Source organism: Schistocerca piceifrons, chromosome 6 (assembly GCF_021461385.2).
Source record: "Schistocerca piceifrons isolate TAMUIC-IGC-003096 chromosome 6, iqSchPice1.1, whole genome shotgun sequence".
In the NCBI taxonomy this organism is placed as follows: Eukaryota; Metazoa; Arthropoda; class Insecta; order Orthoptera; family Acrididae; genus Schistocerca; species Schistocerca piceifrons.
In genome coordinates, this window is record NC_060143.1 from 207,236,352 (window position 1) to 207,254,395 (window position 18,044).

Sequence of the window (18,044 nt, forward strand, 5' to 3'; positions counted from 1 at the left end):
GTGAGCCTTATGTGAAGAATTTGTAGTTATCCTAATGGCTTTCTTCTGCAATAATAGGATGTTGTGTAGACTCATAGGAAGATACTTTATCAGTTGCACTCATGAATATCGAGGTCCTTTTCCAACAGTTCTCAGTCTGGGTGATATGCTTCTCAGGTGTTGTCTATTTTTTATTTCATATGAATGAAGATCTGCATTTTTTTATAGTAATGTTTTGCCTTTGATTAGTGATACTGGTGTTTCCTTTTCAGGGCGATCTCTGCAACCTTTTTTTGCAATACAAAAATTCTCTGTTTATTAATGTTGCCCTACTGTAAGTGTGGTTGAAAGAGAGCATGGTACATTGTACATAGGACTTGTTTGTTGGCATAATGTGTGAGCTATTTCATAATAAAAATTACTTGTTGACAAATATATATAATTTTTTATTGTGACTGTAATCAGTAATGCCATATATAAATACCTGTTTTTGTTTTATTTTGAAATAGTTCAAGTATTGTCCTCTTGGCATTGACCTGGCGACTGATGTTATAACATCGTGAGAGAGATCTAGCGTATGGTCGAAGTTGGCGCTGTGCAGGCAGTTACAAGATAGTATCATATTACAAGCTAGCACAGTTTTTATTGAAAATGTGTGGAATGATTGAGTTTACAGTTTTTTATGAGTATCAGTGGAATATTTACTGAATAATTGAAATTTGCTGAAGTTAAGCCACTATTTAAGAAGGGAGATAAAGAAATAGTGCCAAATTTCCGTCCAGTTTCACTCAAAAATTTTAGAAAAGGTAATGTACAATTGAAAAACAAGAACACTAAAGATGCAAGAAAGATATACCAAAGGTTAAATAATGAACTATGAAGAGAAACAGAGCAGGCTAGGAAAAAATGGCTAAAAGAGGAATGTGATGAAATTGAAGACCTGGACAGGAAGGGAAGATACGACTTACTATACAACAGACTAAAGACTATTACATGGGAACAAAACAAAGCAGGAAGTGCTACTATGGAAATTTTGAGTAAAGACGAAGAGGTAGTGTACAAAGATCGTGACGATGTCCTCCAGAGATGGGAAGAATATCTAAAAGAGCTATATGACACAAATAGCAAACCAGAAACTCTGGAACTTGAATCACACAACAGTGTAAGTGATGACGTGAAAGGACCAACCATCATAATGGAAGAAGTAAAGTCTGCCATAGCTGCAGTGAAAAATGGCAAAGCGGTAGGTACAGATATGATACCGGGAGAAATGCATGAACCAAGATGGAATAAGAGAAATATTGAGGTTATGGAGTTTTGCTATTTAGGGAGTAAAATAACTGATGATGGTCGAAGTAGAGAGGATATAAAATGTAGACTGGCAATTGCAAGGAAAGCGTTTCTCAAGAAGAGAAATTTGTTAACATCGAGTATAGATTTAAGTGTCAGGAAGTCATTTCTGAAAGTATTTGTATGGAGTGTAGCCATGTATGGAAGTAAAACATGGACGATAACTAGTTTGGACAAGAAGAGAATAGAAGCTTTCGAAATGTGGTGCTACAGAAGAATGCTGAAGATAAGGTGGGTAGATCACGTAACTAATGAGGAGGTATTGAGTAGGATTGGGGAGAAGAGAAGTTTGTGGCACAACTTGACTAGAAGAAGGGATCGGTTGGTAGGACATGTTTTGAGGCATCAAGGGATCACAAATTTAGCATTGGAGGGCACCGTGGAGGGTAAAAATCGTAGAGGGAGACCAAGAGATGAACACACTAAGCAGATTCAGAAGGATGTAGGTTGCAGTAGGTACTGGGAGATGAAGAAGCTTGCACAGGATAGAGTAGCATGGAGAGCTGCATCAAACCAGTCTCAGGACTGAAGACCACAACAACAACAAAGAAAAAAATATATATATGACAGTGGTGAATGGCCTGAGGACTTTCTGATGACAGTAATTATTCCATTACTGAAAAAACCAGGAACCAAGAAATGCAGCAAGCACGGGACAATCAGCCTCATTTCACATGCAGCCAAAGTGATGTTAAGAATAATTAATAAAAGACTTGAAAAAGTAATGGAGGAGGATCTTGGCAAGGAGCAGTTTGGCATTAGATGGAATACGGACACCAGAGATGCAATAGGGCTCCTATGAATCTTGGGAGAAAGGTTTATCGAAAAAGGAAGAGACCTATATATGTGCTTCATCGATCTAGAAAAGGCATTTGACAATGTGGTTTGGGACAAGCTGGCGACTATAATGAGGAAAAAGAGAGTGGTCTGGAAAACCAGAAGACTTATCAACTCATTATATCTTAATCAAAAAGTTTCAATTAAAGTGAGAGGAGAAAGTACAAACTGGATCAGACTAGAAAAAGGAGTAAGACAAGGATGCTGTCTATCACCTACTCTTTTCAACCTCTACTTGGAAAGTATGATTGACCAATGCTCATGAGATGACAAAGGAGTAGAAATTGGAGGAAGAAGAGTAGGGAGTTTGAGGTTTGCTGATGACATGGTCCTTCTAGCCACAGGGGAAAAAGAATTACAGCATTTGGTGGACACCATTGCAACTAACAGAAAAAAATATGGAATGAAAATTAACACAAATAAAACTAAAGTATTGGCACTAGGAGGAAATAAGGAAATAAAAATTATGCTGAATGGAGAAATACTAGAACAGGTGCAAAATTTTAAGTATCTTGGAAGCAGGACAGACACCGACTGGAAGTGCACTACAGAAATTAAAACAAGGATAGCAATGGCGAAAGAGGCGTTTTATAAGGAAAGGAGAATTTTCTGCAGTGGTCTGGACAGAGAACTCAGGAAGAGACTTATAAAATGTCTTGTATGGAGTGTTCTTCTATATGGCTCTGAAATATGGACTATGAGGGAGAAAGACAGAGAAAGGCTGGAGGCTTTTGAGATCTGGACATGGCAGAGGATGGAAAGAATAAGTCGGATGGACAGAGTAAAAAATGAAGAGGTACTGACAAGAGTGAGAGAGAAAAGACAGTTACTAGATGTAATAAAGAGAAGAAAAAGAAATTGGATTGAGCATATATTAAGAAAGAATGACAAACAGATAAAAACAGTTTTGGAAGGTTATGGGAAAGGGAAACGGAAGCGAGGTAGGAAGAGATTACAGATACTGGATGACATAAAGCAGCCTTAAGAAGGAAGCAATGGATTGCAGAAAATGGACAGGCAAAGGACCTGCTAATATAGCAGATAACTGATGATGATGAATGTACAATTGCCTTTATAATCATCTTATCACAAATAACATACTGTCAAAGTCGCAGTTCGGTTTTCTAAAGGGTTCTGATATTGAGAAGGCCATCTACACTTACAGTGAAAATGTGCTTAATTCATTAGACAAAAAATTGCAGACAGCTGGTATATTTTGTGATCTGTCAAAGGCATTTGACTGTGTAAATCACAATATCCTTTTAAGTAAGTTAGAATATCGTGGTGTAACAGGAAATACTGAAAAATGGTTCAAATCTTATATCTCTGGCAGCAAACAAAGGATGTTATTAGGAAAGAGACATGTATTAAGCTATCAGGCATCATCCAACTGGGAACTAATTACATGTTGGGTCCCACAAGGTTCCATCTTAGGGCCCTTACTGTTTCTTGTGTATATCAATGACCTTTCATCAGTATCATTACCAGATGCCAAGTTTGTTTTGTTTGCCAATGATACAAACATTGCAATAAATAGCAAATCAAGTGCAGTCTTAGAAAGATCAGGTAATAAAATATTTGTGGATATAAACCACTGGTTCCTAGCCAATTCTTTGTCACTAAACTTTGGAAAAAACACACTACATGCAGTTTAGAACTAGTAAGGGGTGTCCCACGAGTATATGCCTAACATATGATGACAAGCAGATAGAAGAAGTGGACAGTGTTAAATTCTTGGGATTACAGACTGATAATAAATTCAACTGAGAGGACCACACCACAGAACTGCTGAAGCATCTAAACAAATATCTATTTGCAATGTGAATTCTGTCAGACATAGGTGATGTAAAAATGAAAAAGCTGGCATACTATGCTTACTTTCACTCCATACTGTCATATGGGATTATTTTTTGGGGTAATTCATCAAGCCAAGCTAAAGTTTTCTGGGCACAAAAACGTGCAATAAGAGTTATATGTGGTGTGAACTCAAGAACATCCTGCAGAGGCCTGTGTAGAGAACTAGTGATACTAGCTCCTGCTTCCCAATATATTTCTACCTTAATGAAATTTCTCATTAAAAATGTATCACTTTTTCAAACCAACAGCTCAGTTCATGGAATCAATACTAAAAGTAAGAAAAATCTTCACAAGGATTCAAAGTCACTTACTATAGTACAAAAAGGTGTGCCTTATTCAGGAACACACATTTTCAATAAATTGCCAGTAGCCATAAGAAGCTTAACAACCAATGAAATTCAGTTCAAGAGAAGCCTAAATGATTTATTGGTGGCCAACTCCTACTCCATTGATGAATTTCTCAGTAGAACCAACTGATTTTGTGTGTGTATAAAAATTACAATCTAACTTCTGCACCATTTCAGTGGAGTAATGTGTTCATTGCAAATAAGTATTGTAGTAGTTCTATTATATGTTTATTACCTTATGAAAAACATTTTTTTTAAATTTTAAATTCAGTGCATTAATGCAATCTTAGTAAATGTGTCTCGTAAAAAGATCCTTTAATATAGTTAAAAAAAAAAAAAAAAAAGATGATCATTCCACTTGGGACCTGTGGAAGTTACATTAGCTTACTTGTTTTAGTTGTAAATATTTGTCATGTATTATTGTTTTTCTGACATGTACTACATCCTGGAGTACCTGCTCACTATGCATCAATTGGAATGAAAGTAAATCTAACCTATGGCTGCATGCTGATCATTTACAGGTTACCAAACAGCATTCTTACTCAAACTGAGTACAAAAACTAGTTAGTCTTTGATATTACTCATATAAATAGTGATACACTTAAAAAGTATTTTAGCTACACATGCTACAAGTTTTTATTGAAAAACCCACCTGTAGAATCAAAGGATTTGCCAAGAAGTGGTTTTAGGTTGGAAGAATAGTAGGGAGAAAGAAATGGGCACTGTGATATGGGAGATCTGTGAAGTTCAAATACCATGGTTCCCCTCAGTCATGTAAGTTGAAAGCTGAGATAGGTCCCCAAAGACTGAAATGGTCATTGCAGATTTGCTGTACTACCTTCCACTATTCCAAGCTTTTGTTCCTCCCCTAATGATTTCTTCAATGGTTGGTTAAAGCTCTTCAATATTTGATTAAAGCTTAAGTTTAGTTCCTTGCTTCCTAATACGGCAAGAGCTGAACACAATGTTCACCATGATCATGTCAGCTGATGAAGGCAATGTATCTATGGTTATTGAAACCAAACGTGATATAAAAATCCAGATACTGGAACCACTGGTAAAAGGATAATTATCTCAGGTTTAAACCAGTGATGAGGAAAAGTGTTGGCTCTACTAAAGAATTCATTGCCACCAACTGTCTGCAGACCTCTTACTGATTCCACAGAGTGGCAAGAGTGGATGTAGAAAACTCCACCATTGACCACGAATGCTGCAGGGAGGAGTCTGGGGCAGAGAAATGGACCTGACTTCATGCACAATGCCTCTAACTTTTAGGAGTGTTATATAGAGCTGATTGACATTCGAGTGTTTATTGTAATAGGAAATTAAACTGAAATTTAGATAGTTCCTGTTGTTGTGGAGTTTAAAAAGCCATGATACAGCAAACACTTTTCAGTTTGTTCCTGGACAGCAACAGCTGGTGAATGGGATGATATCCAGAATTATCTTCTTGATCTTGGGTACACATGCCACTGCACCACACATTTATCCCCTCATGAAAATTGTAGAAATTAGCATGGATGCAGGAATACCATTAGCTGATACACGGAAGCATGTGAAAAGATTGGCTAGACTGATAAGTTGTGGTACATGTTACTATAAGTCAAAAACAGGGAGACAGTGTTGATACTGGTGTGCATCAAGTAGTATGGAATGAGACAGGGCTCAAGATACCTATGCCATTGTCTCTTGTCAGAAGTGGTGTTGTAAGCCCTGGCTAAACATGGAAACTCATGTGCTAGCCTGCAGGGATGGAATTCCACATACCAGGTATTTGAGAGGTTGGCTAAGTACACTTGTACCTGAAAACACAATGGCCAGCTTAAATACACTACTGGCCATTAAAATTGCTACACCACGAAGATGACGTGCTACAGACATGAAATTTAACCGCAGGAAGAAGATGCTGTGATATGCAAATGATTAGCTTTTCAGAGCATTCATGTAAGGTTGGTGCCGGTGGTGACACCTACAACCTGCTGACATGAGGAAAGTTTCCAAACAATTTCTCATACAAAAACAGCAGTTGATCAGCGTTGCCTGGTGAAACGTTGTTGTGATGCCACGTGTAAGGAGGAGACATGCGTACCATCACATTTCCGACTTTGATAAAGGTCGGATTGTAGCCTATCATGATTGCAGTTTATTGTATCGTGGCATTGTTGCTCACGTTGCTCGAGATTCAATGACTGTTAGCAGAATATGGAATGGGTGGGTTCAGGAGGGTAATACAGGACATCATGCTGAATCCCAACAGCCTCGTATCACTAGCAGTCGAGATGACAGGCATCTTATCTGCATGGCTATAACGGACCATGCAGCCACATCTCGATCCGTGAGTCAACAGATGGGGACATTTGCAAGACAACAACCATCTGCACGAACAGTTCGATGACATTTGCAGCAGCATGGACTATCAGCTTGGAGACCATGGCTGCGGTTACCCTTGATGCTGCATCACAGACAGGAGTGCCTGGGATTGTGTACTCAATGACGAACCTGGGTGCACGAATGGCAAAACATCATTTTTTCAGATGAATCCAGATTCTGTTTACAGCAGCATGATGGTCGCATGCATGTTTGGTGACATCGCGGTGAATGCACATTGGAAGCATGTATTCATCATCGCCACACTGGCGTATCACCCGGCATGATGGTATGGGGTGCTATTGGTTACACGTCTCGGTCACCTCTTGTTCACATTGACGGCATTTTGAACAGTGGACGTCACATTTGAGATGTGTTACGACCCGTGGTTCTACCCTTCATTTGATCCCTGCGAAACCGTACATTTCAGCAGGATAATGTACGACCGCATGTTGCAGGTCGTGTACGGGCCTTTCTGGATACAGAAAATGTTCGACAGCTGCCCTGGCCAGCACATTCTCCAGATCTCTCACCAATTGAAAACGTCTAGTCAATAGTGGCCGAGCAACTGGCTCGTCACAATACGCCAGTCACTACTCTTGATGAACTGTGGTATTGTGTTGAAGTTGCATGGGCAGCTGTACCTGTACACACCATCCAAGCTCTGTCTGACTCAATGCCCAGGTGTATCAAGTCCATTATTACGGCCAGAGGTGGTTGTTCTGGGTACTGATTTCTCAGGATCTATGCACCCAAATTGCGTGAAAATGTAATCACATGTCAGTTCTAGTATAATATATTTGTCCAATGAATACCCATTTATCATCTGCATTTCTTCTTGGTGTAGCAATTTTAATGGCCAGTAGTGTATTTATGATTCCAAGAGACTAATATCAGTGAATGTCTGGAGCTTACAATGCCTAGGTAACTATTGAAGCATAAGAAGAATCATAAATTAAGGAACACAAGGTGCAAACAGAAAATGCTTTAATTTTGCTGAACTTAAAGCTTACATAATGAATTTGGGAAGAAAGAGGAGTAAAGCTGTGTGGGTGTTGGGGGCCATTGTGTAGATGTGATTTCATAGACTCTACATTTGATGGGTAAACTGCAAGGACTGACATATGTGTATGACAGAGACAACTGAGAGGGGAAAGATCAATGTTATATAAAGTCTAATATGAGTTGGAGAGGTGCATTTTGATTTATTGGAAACATCCTGCTGATTCTTGCCAGTTCAGCTTTTACAAGATTTGTAATGTCAACGCCAATATTTTGTGTCACCAGTATATGCGACAGAGCTCGAGATCTATGAAGTGATGAATGGTTTTACAGAAATGAGTTTAAAGCCTACATGTGAGAACTGAGAAAAGACTTATTATTATATTGTGACTTATTATCATATTGTGAAATGTCCAACAACAATATGTTTTATTATTTTTATAAACAATTTTCTACAAAGAATAATCATAGAACTAAAGATAATACCACTAAAAGAATGTATTGGCATTGTCTGTGGAATTTTTTCTTCTTCTGTTGTTCTCTATGATGTATGAAGTGGATGAGATCGAAGATTAGCTGAGGTCTGTTCTTTTCAATATTGTAAGAGGTGGTCATTAATGATCACAAGAAAAATATAACGTACAATTTACTAAATGGAATTCTGGTTTATGGACTTTTATTTGTAACTAGATAACTAACTATGAATGTTTTAAGTTTTGTGTCCACAGCAGTCCAGACTGTGCTTTGTCTGCAGCCATTACATGAGTGTAGGGAGTGGAAATTTCAAAGTGCAGATATAATCAGACATTAATTCTTTCAATTGATATTACAGTATTTGAACTCTGAGGACAAGAACCCACAGGAATTTATTATTTTTCTATCCTAACAGTGAAAATAACATTCAGTAGAACAATCTTAGACTTTACATAAATGAAATAATTATGTGGCTGGTGTGTAAGATTAATTTTTCTCAGAATAATTTATCAGTGACCTGAAATAAAAATATTTATGACACCAGTGTTGTTATGGGTAGAGGTTGTGGTGTGATATATAAATTATTTGGTGCATACATTTGAATGTCAAGTGCTGAATTATTGAAACAGCATTTCAATATTTATTTGAAGTGATAAGGTACAACAAAATAATTCGTTCTAGTTGGGCTCAGCAGCATATAAATAAGAATTGTCAGAGATAATTTATTTCTTTCAAATAATACTGTTATTCTTGCTGCTACATTTTCATACATTTTACAATAACATGTACACACCACCACAACAACTTTAAACATAAACAAAAAACCCATTACATATTGCATCTATCCTGACTTTACTGCAGTTGATGATGGAAAAAATTCAGTTCTTCACATATTGAAGAATCTTGCTGCAAGATCAGTGCCTGCCTGGATATCTCCACAACTACAGCAAACGAAGCTATAAATTGTCAATCACATTACACTTCACATAGTGTTGATGAAATGAAGTTGTCCACATCTCATTTAACCCCCTTAATCCACATCTCATTTGTCTGCAAACTACATTCACCCTTGCCAAACAATTTTCTTCACAGGTGGTCTCATGCACTTGATTTTGTGACAAGTGTTAATTTTTTGTTTGCACCTGACTTGTGGTTACCCACAATAAATTCGAATAATAAACTGCTGTTTAAATATTATAGAAAACTCAAGTAATTTCAGTTTCCTATAATACTCTGTTATTTAACATACAGGGTGTCCATAATTACAGTTCCAGTTTCAGAAAGCTGTAGAAAGAGAAGTACTGCTCAGAATGATGTCAAGTTTGAACAGCATATTATTGGTACAGGGGAAACATCATGGAACAAGCAAAAATTTTCTTTATGTGAGTGGGGTCGGCTACAAATGACACGAATCACTATATGATGGCTATCATTTGAGTTGCACATTACACCATCGATACTGTTCAATATGCATTACTGCACAAGTGTGGCAGTCAACAGTTGTGGCACTGTTGGTTAGGTAATCCCATCCACCGTGGCAAGGTTGTACGAATCGGTTGGGAAAAATTGGTTTTTAATTGTTCTGAGGCCAAAAACCACATAAAAAGCAAAAATAAGTTTTCCATTGTCCTGGTCCATTAAACAACATAAATAGCAAAATGACATCAGTTTTTTAATTGTACTGGGGTCAAAAACTGCATAAAAAGCAAAATGACATCTGTTTCTAATTCTGAGACTGGTGTGAGAGATGTTCAGTATGCTGTCCACTGTTTTCTGTCACAAGTTGAAATAGGAAAACAGCATGTTACAAAACAGAGAGGAGTGTCTTGGGGCTCATTTTCAGAATGCATTGTGCAATGTGCTCTTTCATTTCAGCTATATTTGTAACTGAAGCACTGAACACAACATCTTTTGGATAACCCCACAACCAGAAGTCACACAGATTAAGATCAGGTGATCTGGCCAGGCAGGCTGTAGAGAAATGACAGCTAGATAAATCTGGCATTTCAAAAATACCTCTGCAACAGTGCTTCACTGGCTGTGCAATGTGTGGAGGTGTAGATCTTGCACAAAAAGGATACTACCCATACATCCATGCTGTTGAAGGACTGGAATGATGTTGGTGCTCAAAAGACTCTCATAGCATTTACCAGTGATGGTACAGGTAACAGGACCTGCAGAACTAATCTCCTTGAAAAAATACAGCAGTGTTGCAACAATGTCATCAGCTGCCACCATACAGTCACCTTTGCAGAATGAAGTGGTACTGACTGAAGTGCGTGCCCATATTCTGTAATTCTGCATATTGACATGTACCGTGCTTGGAGATGGAAATGGGTTTCATCTGTCCACAGAGTGTTCCATGGCCATTCATTGTCTGCTTTGATGTGAAGAAGAAATGCCAGAATGAATGTTTTTCTTGCTGGTAGGTCATCAAGAAGCAACTCCTGAACATGGGTGATTCTGTGTGGATAACAATGCCATATGTTTCACAGGATTTTATGCACTGTACTCACAGTCATGTCCAACATTCAGACAATTCTCCATGCACTGCAAGTTTGCACATACCACCTCTCAACCCATCCTGCAATGTTGTGGCCACATCATCAACAGATGCTGGATCATCTGCTTTCCACCTTCTGCCACATTGCACTTCAAAAGAATGAGTCCCTTTGAATTTTGTAATCATTCTATCCAGACCCTTATCATACACTGGACCAATGCCTTTTTTCATAGCCTTGAGTGTCCGTAACTTCTGCAGGGCTACTGGTGCACAGTCGTTGTTGCTGCAGAAGAGCTTTACCAACAGAGAGCTATCCTTCACAGAGAAAGTCATGCTGGGTGTCTTGGACGCAAACTGAGGAACAGCCGTGTGCTGCATGTCTGTTGATGTGCATGTTCTGTTGCTTACAGTGCCACTTATTGCTCAGATTTTTTTTTTTCTGTGATGCTTCCCCCAGCATTATTCAGAGCATTGGTTCTCTCTGTACAGTGTTTGAAACAGGAACTTTAATTATGGACACCCTGTATCATTTTTACATTAGAACTGCTAGCAACTTAAGGTGCTAATAGCTGCATGTCCTTCCTGAGAAGGTTAGATGTATTTACATTTGTAGACTCTCCTAAAATTTTCATTGCCACACATTCTAAATGTTTCGGTAAGGATTTTGAGGAGGAGATTTGTGTTTAACATCTCGTCAACAATGCGATCATTAGAGATGCAGCTGAGGATTAGGGAAGGAGGGTGAAGAAAATCAGCTGTGTCCTTTCAAAGGAATTTTTCTGATATTTGCCTGAAGCAATTTAGGGAAAACTCAGGAAACTTAAATCAGGATGGCCAGGCATGGATTTCAAATGTCATCCTCCCAAATAAGGATGTTTGGCCCTATAATTGTAATATACTGTTTGGTGGCACTGGTACACTAGGTACACATGTTGTTGAACTTTTCTCACTTTGCATTGTGTTTCATACTTATGATGAAGCCTATTAGTCTGATAATTGTCTTAGTTGGTTTGAGACACTGTAATGCTTGAAAAATATTATGTGTTGTTGGTTCCACAGAATGAATTATCAAAGCATTTTCTGTAAGTTGACTTATTTCTTAATTTACATCTGAAATAGCATGGAATATGTTAGTAAGAAAAACCAAAATCTGTAAGCTGCTTCCATTTTGTTAATGCACAAATTGCTAGGTAAAGGGCAATTCAGAAAGCCAGCCAAAGTTCACAGATCTTGGTCTCATAGAGATGACATAGTCACTGTATTCCAATTGCCACTGCCACATTAATAGGAATGTGCCACTTGTGCTATACCAAAAATGTGTAGAGGGGACTATTTACATTTTGCAGCCTGGATATATACATGGTACAGATTCCACAGAATCTTCATGTGAAGTGTAGTTTTTGCAATAGCCTATCATGTGAGCTACACAAGTAAATCATATGGCACACTGCTAATTTTTTTTGAAGATTATCTTCTTACATGGTTATAATTCAGGAGTTTTGTACTTAAATTGATACAAACTAAATATCTTCTTCAGAACACGGCAAATCAGTCAGTTTTAAAATATCTACTGCATTTTTAGTTTTTCTACTCAGCTGCTGTTGTCTATTAAAGTATAATTAGTAATTTATGTATGTGTGCACACACTTATGATTTAAAAGTTGGCAGTATGCTCCATAAATTTAATTTAGGTTTATCAGTTGAAGAGCAGCTGTTTAGAAAGTCAGTGTTGTGATGATATGTTGGTAGAAATATTTTGCTACATTATGTCACACCAAATGGAAGGCTGTCTTCAGTGACAATATGGAAAAGAATGATGTAGTAGTTTAGCAGTTTTGCCACTAAGACATCCCACAAAGACTATAAGGTTATTGTCTAATGGGCTTAAGATGGCTCAAGTTCATTAAACTTAATGCTATGTTTTTACAACAATTGGTACACAACATATCTGCAACAGCTAGGCACACTGAAATCTTCAGAGATGTCATAACTAATGTGTTCACTGCTGGTGAGCACAAGTGCCAAGGTATAGAAAACAAACAAAAGTTCGCTGAACACAAATTCCCACAAAAACGTCCTCCATAATGAAACAGAGGAAGGATGGTTCCACAATAAGTGAAACAAAATAGATGCTAATCCTTCAGTAAGTGAAAGAAATAAATGATGGTTCATAAATAACAGAACCATTTCGACTTCCAGGATCACAAAGTAAATAAATAAGTTCTGTGAAACTTATATGAGTTACACAAACTTCAGTGAACACAATATTGAAGTCTTAAGAGCTTTCTGTTAAAGACAGTGAATTAATTTCCTGTAGTCACTTGCTCTTAAAATGAGCAGAGTCTACAGGTCCTATTAACTTTACATTAAAACAGAAAAATAAGTTTCTCACTTCAGGTTTAAAACCAAAGTCCAAATCTAAGCTTCAGTCAAGTAGAATAAACACTTAACAACACTTATGGTGTACTTTGCTTAAGAAGTATTGAGAGCTAACAGTAATTACAGCCTGACAAAGATAGAAACATCCAGTCTGACACAATGTTGGCTGGAAGAAAAATATTACAGTTATATGAAGTCTGAACAAGTCACTTAAGAGTCCCAGTTGAAGAGGCGGATTGCTGTCCAGAAGTCAATTAGCCAGTCCATGATGCAGGCTGCAACAGAACTGCTCTCTAGAGCTCATGCACTGACCTAATTAGCTGCCTCAAGGACGGATATGTGTGGGCATATTTTTGGTACGTGACATGGTGGATACATGCAGAGGGGCAGTTTGCCAATGACCCCTACTGTTGCCTTGCATGTGATCTGGTGACCTGGCCAGACTGCTGTTTACACCAACTGCTGATCTAGCCATGGAGTTCATGAGTTGTGAAGTTCCATGTCATCTGCACTGTAGGGGCTGAGCTTGCTGCAACCTGCATGACAAATAAGTTCTACATTGTGCTGTTGGCACAGGGCACCATTGCAATAACCTTCTGAGAAAATGCACAACATGGTTGAATGTATTCATTCTGTAAGTAGATTAGCTGTTGGTAATCAATTGATTTCTGCACAAGGATTCTTAGTTATTGCTGTGAAATTATAGTCCGCACTATCAGTTGAAGAGGTTGGTGGAAGGAAGTGCTAACAGATAATTTAGGAACGATTAATTTTATCATGTTATCTATTGTGTTTTCAAGCACATCACATGCTGGTAACAAGTAGTTGCAGATGTATGACTAGAAAGCTTTGTCTGATACATAATTCTTGTTTTTGAATTTAACTGAACACATAGCATGCACTAACTCAAAATATACTCTTGTGGGGTTAGCACTTTCTTCTGCCAATACCCTTAGCTGCTGTCAATAGCCAAGCATGTGGACACTATGTACAGTGTACAGCATACTTTTCAATGAAGACCCAATCAAAGTTTGTTGATTTCTCTGATTGAGTCTGCAATGTTGTGTCAAGTAATTTAAATCTGATAATGATTACTCAGTTTGGGAACACTGCACATTAGAGCTTACTGTTCTTTTCATTTTACAAGCTAATAATGGAGAAAGGAGAGGTGATTCTTGTTATTTAAGAGCACTCATGAGGAAAATTGGGAACTGATGCCTGTTGGGAAGGCTGATACAATAAAAATGTAACTTGTGCTTTTCCTAGCACCGTATAGCTTCCAAGTGAACTAGATTCGTCTACTGGGTGCAGGGAACATACCAATAATAAAGATGACATGCTGGTGAGACACTAATACTTTATTTTATCACATATCATACAACACAAGCCAATGGCTTTGCCACGGTGGCAACATTGGTTCCTGTCAGATCAACAAAGTTAAGCACTGTCAGGCTTGGCTAGTACTTGGATGGGTCACTGTCCGGGCATCTGGGTCTGCCGAACTCTGTTGGTAAGCAGGGTGCCCTCAGCCCTTGTGAGGCCAATTGAGGAGCTACTTGATTGAGAAGTAGAGATACCAATCACAAAAACTGACAATGAACACATGAGTGGAGTGCTGACCATGTGCCCCTCTGTATCTGCATCCGGTGATGCCTAAGGGCTGAGGATGACGTGGTGGCTGGTCGCCACCATTGGATCTTCAAGATCTGTTTGGAAAGAGAGAGAGAGAGAGAGAGAGAGAGAGAGAGAGAGAGAGAGAGAGAGTGTGTGTGTGTGTGTGTGTGTGTGTGTGTGTGTGCAAAGCAACAGGTTCTAAACCAAGCAGCCAAATCTCTCTTCTATACAGATATCCCACTCTGCCACATTAGTTCTGTGACAAGAGACATTACCAGTGCTGGTGTCTCCACAGAGGACCTCTGCTTCCCAGCCTCCACTCCCATACTGGGGAGCACTGGGAGGAGTGGTGGATATTGGCATAATCTTCTGGATTTGCTATGCGCAGGTGCACATTGACCAGCCATGTCAGTGTGGTGATAATGACCGTACATGCCGCGGCCAGCTGCAGAGCAGTGCACAGTTGGCCTGTTCCTCATCATGGATTGGCTCATGGCTGTAGTGCTGTATAGATGATATGGCCAAATGTTGAGGAGATCAGCATGGGTGTCTGTATCAGGATACACTTGGCTCTGGCGGTAGATGTCGATAGAGCTGCCCGGGATGCGCACCAGTAGGCAGATCTGCTTCTGTCTGTGATATACTATGTGGTGGCTGTTATTATTCCCTTGGGGCTGTGATAGTGAGTATGCTGTCTGCTGACAAATGTGAAGATATAGCCATGGAGTTGACTTTCATTGGTTACTGGTAACTATGTATACAGTCAAGGAACCAGTCCTTCAGCTGTCATATGACTGTCACTGGAGAAATCAACTATCAGTTCACTGTCTACAAGTTTCATACTGATATTTTTGGGATGAAAGCCTTGTGTATTAAGTGTGATGAGGAGAGGCCCCCTTGGGATCCAGCCTGGTTGTTTGCATGTTGAAGGGTAACTGATCACATGAGTCACAGTTTGTGCCACTGAGTGGATCTGAGTAGGGTGACTGTAAAGCTGGCCAAATCATATCATCCCATAGCATTATAAATTCAGTTACCCAGTGCTTTGTGTAAGAAAACTTTTGTAGTGGTGTGTGGGGTAGATGGTGGCACCGGTATATTGTTGATGTGTCTCTTCAGCTGTTGGACCAGTGCCAGTAAGTCTGTTGGTTCAAAGGGCTGGATCAGTAAAGTAAATTCTGCTGGAAAGGCAAGGATTCACCATTCAAGATTAATGATCCATATAAGTCTTTCTTGATTTCCTTGCGAGTATCTAGGAACACCATTGGCAAAGCTTCTGCATACAGTCCTCCGTATCACATGGCACTTGAGAATTCTATGTCACTGTTCAAAAAGTCAATTTCTATGGGAGCTGGTATGCATTCTTATGATTGCAGGTGATGCAACAGAAGTTGCATAGTGCTTTGAATAGTCCAGATTCCAATTGTCTTCCCTTGTCTGTCATTATCATTTCAGGGCAGCTGAATCTAGCTATCCAAGTATCAATAAATGTGCGAGCTGTTGTTTCTGCTGTAATGTCTTTCATTGAGACTGCTTCTGCCTAATGAGAAAGTATGTTGATAATTGATAGGAAGTATCTGCACCCTTCTGATTCTGGAAGGGGCCTATGAGATCTAAATGAACATGTTGGAATCATTCTCAAGGTATATCACAGTGACCAAGTTTTGGTTGTGTATAACAGCCAACTTTTGCTATGCTGGCACACCAGGCGAGCCTGTCTCCAGATGTGACAGTCATGTTTAATGTTGGGTGACACAAAACGTTCAGTGATGAGATGTGCTGTTGGCCTAACCCGAGGGTGCGCCAAGTTGTGAAATTGTTTGAAAATTGTGTGGTACATTGCTATGGGAACTAGGGACCAAATTCTGCCTTGTGGTACATCACACAGAATCAAGGTGTTAGTCCCAGGGACTATCCACCATTCTATGTGAAAATTGGTGGAGTCGTTTTTCAGTAAATCCGTAATGGTCCCTTCCTGATTCCATTTTTCTGCTAGTCTGTTCTAGTTTAATTGTAAAGAAATGACATTGACCCATAAAAGGTGATCTGCAACTTATGTTGTTGGTGCCATGCAGATGACGAATGTCTGTCATATATTGTGCTGTCAAATTGAGATGATGGAAGTGAGTAGGACTAATGTCTTTTGAGGAGTGTTATATGGCACCTGCAAGTGGCTTGTGATCCGTATAGATGATGACTTGTGCACCTACATCTACATTTATACTCTGCAAACTACCATGAGATGCATGGCAGAGGATACATCCCATTGTACCGGTTATTAGAGTTATTAGAATTCACATATGGATTGTGGGAAGAATGATTGTTTGAATGCCTCTGTGCATGAAGTAATTATTCTAATCTTATCAACACAATCCCTATGTGAGTTATATGTTGGAGATTGTAGTATATTCTTAGAGCTGTCATTTAAAGCTGGTTCTTGGAACTTTGTTAATAAACTTTCTCGGGGTAGTTTACATCTATCTTCAAGAGTCTTTCAGTTCATTTCCTTGAGTATCTTTGTGACATTCTTACACAGATTAAACAAACCTATGACCATTCATGCTCACCTTCTCTGTATATGTTCAATGTCTGGTATGAGACCCACACACCTGAGCAATATTCTAGAACAGGTTGCACAAGTGATTTGTAAGCAATCTGCTTTGTAGATTGATTGCACTTCCCCAGTGTTCTACCAATAAACCGAAGTCTACCACCTGCTTTACCCATGACTGAACCTATGTGATCATTCCATTTCATATCCCTTCAAAGTGTTATCTTCAGGTATTTGTATGAGTTACTGTTTCCAACATGACTCATTAATATTATAGACATAGGATAATACATTTTTTCATTTTGTGAAGTGCACAATCTTACATTTCTGAAGATTTGCTTTCCTTCAGTATCTTTTAAAATATCTAACAGTTTCGTAAACTGTGAGAAATACGTGGCTGAATGTAGACCATTTCATATGTGAGATTTATCGAGAAGAAAGAAAACAGTTGTGCTTTGCCAGCCATGGCTTGTTGTAATTGCCTGTTGCAATAGTGAGCTGTGCCTTGTGTATTGGGTGCACCAAAGTGGTCGCTTTAGCTGAATGTCTTTAGCTAGCTTATTGCTGCCTTGTGTGGCAGTAGATGCCGATAGAAATTTATGATGTGTAGGAATGCTGTAGCTCATGGTAAACCTGCAAAAGTAGTAAATGCATAAAGAGTTCCATTCATTCTGAAGTGGGTTTGATTCCTGTTGTGTTCAATACTTGTCTGAGGGAGGTCACTTCAGTTATTTGCAATTGTGGTCTATCCATAATGAGATTTTCACTCTGCAGCGGAGTGTGC